Consider the following 6000-nt stretch of genomic DNA (forward strand, 5'->3'; position numbering starts at 1 on the left):
CTTTTCATAACAGTGAGACATGGCTCCTTCTAGCAGCTCCAGTTTACTTCAAGAAAGGATGATGGGTATAGAAGAACCATCATATGGAGTTTGGTTTCATTGTGACAAATTGCCTCGATCATTGACGCTATGATATCCAAATTGGGCAAGGAGGATACAAAAGAGAATGACTGCTGAACTTTGCGAAGACAAGGTAGGACATTCTTTCAAAATTCCTGTTTTATAAAAAAATTCTGTCAGATATTCTAGGCTTGTAGGCTGAAGATGGATGTTCCAGTATTACTGAGGAACCTAGGGTGAGTGTTTAGACAGCCAACCGTTTCTGTCATTTCTGTAGTTTTTGGATATTACTTGCTCTGCACTTCCTGTTTACTCAGGTAATATATCATTCTCAGTTCTTTGGTGGGGTTGAAGACTAGATAGTTAGAGTTTTTCTGCTTAAAAATTTAGAAAAAAAGCTTACAGAAGAGATGTCAATTTTATAAGGTTGAAAAACATAAAAACTTAAGTTGTTTATCTAAAAAGATGTGTTTAGGTCTAAAATATAGATTTAGGATGATAGTATACTTTATGATACAATATAGTTTAGGTGTAAAACTATAGACTCAAAACATATGATAGATAATGGAGCCATTTCTCTGAAATTTCCATATACAAAAGGACTTGATATTGTAAATATAATTCTTCCCTGATAATAGTAATTATTGTATATAGTTTTACTATGTTATAGTTCAAAAACCTTTCCTTTTTATTTAGACAGAAGGGGGAAATGTGCAATATTTTGATATTATTGTGACAGTCCAGACTGTTAATAAAGTTTACCTTGATCAGGGGGAGGGACCAGTGATAGCTGATATTAGCCACAGAGAAGCCAACAATTTGAATAGAGAAGATGCACCAGCAAGGAAGGGCAGGAACTAGACCTTGAATTTTCTCTTTCTGTGTCTCCCACCAAAATGCAAGGTCAACTGGTTTCTTCTTTAATGCCTAGCTACCCTCCTGATTCCCAGGAGCTGAGATGGAGAGACTCTTCTCTCCCTGTGTCCTTCACAGTCTCTGGTGGAGTTCTGAACCTAGGTTCTTTCCTTTGAAATCCAGATGTGCATCCTACTCATTCCGGGGTGTGTAACTGCCAGCTGCTTTCTCAACCTTGCTATTTATTTATTTATTTATTTATTTATTTATTTATTTATTTAGAGACAAGGTTTCTCTGTGTAACAGCCCTGGCTGTCCTGAAACTAGGTTTGTAGACCAGGTTGGCCTCGAACTCACAGAGATCCTCTAGCCTCTGCCTCCCAAGTCCTGGGATTAAAGGCGTGTACCACCATGCTTGGCTATCAACATTGTTTTTAACCCTTCGGAATCACTTTGTATCTCTCAAATAGTCATGAACTGAATTTTGCTTTCTGAGTCAGTCAGAGTCCTTCTAATAATTCACTTTTATTAATACAGATAATGTTGTAACACAAATAATATAAACCATATAATATTAGAACCAAATGTTGTAAGCATAATAATATAACCAAGACAGTATTACTGAAATGTGATCATAAAATTTTAGAATTAAAATAGTATATATATAATATGTAATATAATAATGTAATTTAAATAATATAGCCAATATATTACAATCAAAATATCCTAAACAAGTAAGATCACCAACCATTACAATGAAAATAATACAAAGAAAATTATTACCAAAATAATATAAACAAATATAATAATCAAAGTTTTATAACAAAAATAATATAAACAAAATAACTTATTCTAAATACTATCATAAAATAATGTAATAAAATCATTATGATTCAAATAATATATTCAAATTAACATAATAGAAATGTAGTAGCAATGTTAAACATAGTATAAGCAATGTAATATTACCAAAACATTATAAAACTCTAGAGGTGGCTGTGCCTGAGGCCTGCAGGCTGCTCTCCTGGGTAGCTCTGAGGACAGAAGCATCTCAGTAATCACAGATGTGGCCTCAGTGGGAACCCTGGCTGCTTACTGACCATTACTGTCCTTTTGAGGGCAGAGTAACAAGTAGTCACTCAGCTGCAACTGGCTCTTAATAAAGAGACCTCAGTGTCCAGGGATGATGGGTACCTACCTGCTTTGACATCCATGTGGCCCACATCATCTTCCTTATGGCTCTTTATCAAGGACAGTCATTGGTAGACCAGACTCCCCCCCCTTCCCCCCCTCCCCCTGCTTTCACTTTATCCTCCCTTTTGTTCACATTATGTCTCTGTTTTCCCTGCTCTAAAACCCCTTTCCATTCCATCCTATCACCAGTTGTCCTTCTGGAGACTCCCAGGGCATCTTGGCACACCTCCCATTCTCTCTGAAGGGATGGAGTTGAACCCTGACATTCAGTCTAGCTTGGCATTGGTTGACACTCACCGTGTGAGCACCTGCTCGGCTCCCTCAAGATCTAGCTCCTCACGGCTTTTCCAGAGCTTTCCAGAGCTCAGTCTCACAACTGTGAGGAGAGCACTGGCTGTAGCTAAGTGAGCTCAAACATTCTGAAGACACGGATGACATCACACCATTCCACCAGAACTTACTCTCTCGTCTATGAAAGAAACACACCCAAGGAATATACTCTTAGCTTTGATCTTTGATTATTTATAGCAGTCTGCCAAATAATATATTTTCTATTTCCTACTGGAGTTTTTGATTCCTCCTTCATGTGTATTCCATCATCCAGAAAAGTATGGGTTTTTTTTTGTTTGTTTGTTTGTTTTTACAATAGGCCCTGGACTTTTTAAATTTTTTCCTGTGTGACATGCTCTCCACAGTGATAGGGAATGACTAGACCATGTTTGACATTGGGGCCTGTGAGTTGCCCTCCAAGGAGTTTTACTATGGTATCGGGTTGCCTTTTCTGTCTTTTCGATTTACATTCACTGGACTGATGTCAGCCTTTGCCACAACTCCTACATATTCCAGAAGACTGAGACCGCCTATTCTTGCCATTCCCAGAGGAGACATTATTCCTAGGAATTCTTTGTCTACAATCCCTTTTCAGATGTCCTATTCTACCACAATGAAAACATTTGGCATGATGTCTCCTCATCCCTTTAGAAATTGCTTCTCCTACCCAAGCCTCCGTATTATAGTCAAATGTCTCAGTGTTCATCGTATTCAGGATCCATTCATCAATTGGTGCTGATCTAACCTTTATTTTTTTATTTTTTTTAGTTCAGTACACCACTTTTTATTTTTTTTATTGAAAAAAAAATTTCTGCCTCCTCCCAGCCTCGCATTTCCCTCCCCCTCCTCCCACCCCACTCCCTCTCCTCCCACTCCTCTCCCCCTCTCCTCCTTCTCCAGTCCGAAGAGCAGTCAGGGTTTCCTGCCCTGTGGAAAGTCCAAGGTCCTCCCCCCTCTGTCCATGTCTAGGAAGGTGAACATCCAAACAGGCTAGGCTCCCACAAAGCCAGAACATGAAGTAGGATCAAAACCCCGTGCCATTGTCCTTGGCTTCTCATCAGCCCTCATTGTCCACCATGTTCAGAGAGTCTGGTTTTATCCCATGCTTTTTCAGTCACAGTCCAGCTGCTGATCTAACCTTTAAAGGCCCAAGTTTCTTTTGCATTCTACATAGGCATTTTCAAAAGCCAGAGATCTAATAAGCACACATCTAGCTTCTGGATCTGTAGCTCCTACTTGTACAGCTTTAGTTAATCTTTGCAAAAAGTCACTAAAGGGTTGTCTCTGTCCCTGTTTAACCCTGCTATGTGATTCACTTCTCTTTCCTGATGTTTGAATCCTGTGTCAAACACTTAAAGATGTTGTGCTACATAGAGACAAGTTATGTTCATTGTAGAGAGCCTGGTCCTGAGGATCAGAGCAATGTCCCTTGCCAATAATTTGATCTTGGGAATCCTCAGATCTTTTTGCTTTTCCCTGTAGTTCTAAAATTATTACTTCTTCACACAAAAAGTATTTCTTTAGCAGATGAGGTCCATTTTCTTAGGACCGCTGATATTAATTAAAGCCAATTGTGTGGGGAAGCCTTATTTCTTGAAGCACACGTTTCCATCATTTCCCTAGCAAATGGTGAATGCAGGCCATAAGATACTATTCCTTGCTTAATTTCTTTTCCATCACTCATACCTATAGTTGTCATGTATATTCTTTGACTACCTTCAAGTACTTTGTGCCAAATAGCTTCTCAGAAGATATTATCAGATAGGCAGCTAAAACTCTGGGTAAATCATCTCGGACACCAGCATGTACTGATGAGGCTAAATCCTTTCCTTGTATCTTTTCTCCCAGCTAATCAGTTTTGATAATATCCGCGATCTTTATAAATTGTTTTACCCCTGCCCTGTGTCTTAATTTCCTGTTCAGCATTCTGTTCTAATGTTCTGATTCCAAGGTATGAAATTTGCCCAGTAATGATAACATCTCCTTCTTAGACATAATTTTGATGGTGTTGGATATTGCCTTCCTGAGAAATACCTTATCTCTTAACCTAGTATTAGTTTTCAACAGATTCTGTTTGTTAAATGCAATAGCACAAATTGTTTCAGATGTCTCAGTACCCTACAACAATGAATAGATTTTGTCTGTCAAATTAATATTAACCTTTTCAATAGTATTTTTTCAACTAGCTGTTCATTATTATTCTGTAAAGACTATCATTTCTAAAAGCGCCTCATTCTTGGCTCTGTTATTAAACCATTTTCTTAACAATATAATATGAAAGGCAAAACTAATTCCCCAAGTCAAATAAATGGATGAGGTATGTGAAGAACTGCTTTGGAATTTTGATGGGGATTCCATTGAATCTGTAGAGTGCTTCTGGTAATATTGCCATTTTATCACATATGTTTATACTATCTATGCAAGAACATGGAAGATCTTTTCATTTTCTGGTATCTTCTTCAATTTCTTTCATCAAAGACTTAAAGTTCTTGTTGTATAAACCTTTCACTTCTTTGGTTAGCATTACCCCAAGATAATTTATGTTGTTTGTGGCTAGTGTGAAAGGTGATGTTTCTCTGATACCTTTCTCAGTCCTTTATTCATTTGTATATAGGATGGCTACTGATCTTTTGAGTTAATCTTGTATTCTGCCACATTAATGAATATATTTATCAGCTATAGGAGTCCCCTGGCAGAATTTTTGGTGTCACTTATACTGTCTTGTAGTGAGGAGCTGCGGGCCGCTTCCCTGCTGCCCCAGCTCCCGGCCGCCAGCTAGCTCTAGCTTATGCCCCGAAATAATTACACGGAAACTGTATTCTTTTAAACACTGCCTGGCCCGTTATCTGTAGCCTCTTATTGGCTAGCTCTTACATATAGATCTAACCCATTTCTAATAATCTGTGTAGCCCACGAGGTGGCTTACCAGAGAAGATCTTAACCTGCGTCTGTCTGGAGTGGGAGAATCATGGCGACTCCTGACTCAGCTTTTTTCTCCCAGCATCCTGTTCTGTTTTCTCCGCCTATCTAAGGGTTGGCCTATCAAATGGGCCTAGGCAGTTTCTTTAATAGTAAGAAATCACTCCCACATCACCATCTTATCTGCAAATAACATAAATTTGTCTTCTTCCTTTCTAATTTGTATCCCCTTGATCTCCTCTTGTTGCCTTATTGCTACAGCTAGAACTTTGACTACTATATTGAATTGGTATGGATAGAGTAGACAGCCTTATCTTGTTAGTGATTTTAGTGATATCGCTTTGAGTTTCTCTCCATATATTTTGATGTTGGCTCTCTGCCTGCTGTATGTTGCTTTCATTGTGTTTAGATATGTTTCTTGTATCCCTGATATCTCCAAGACCCTTATCATGAAGCAGTGTTGGATTTTGTCAAAGTCTTTTTCGGCATCTAATGAGATAATCTTATAGTTTTTTGTTCATTTATACAATTGACTATATAGACATATTTTTGTATGTTGAACCAAACCTTTATCACTTGGATGAAGCCAACTTATCATGGTGGTTGGTTTTTTTCCCATGGGTTGGACTCGATTTCCGAGTA

The sequence above is a fragment of the Alexandromys fortis genome, unplaced genomic scaffold (assembly GCF_014885135.2).
Source record: "Alexandromys fortis isolate MF-2015 unplaced genomic scaffold, M_Fortis_MF-2015_v1.1 scaffold_6, whole genome shotgun sequence".
Taxonomy (NCBI): Eukaryota; Metazoa; Chordata; class Mammalia; order Rodentia; family Cricetidae; genus Alexandromys; species Alexandromys fortis.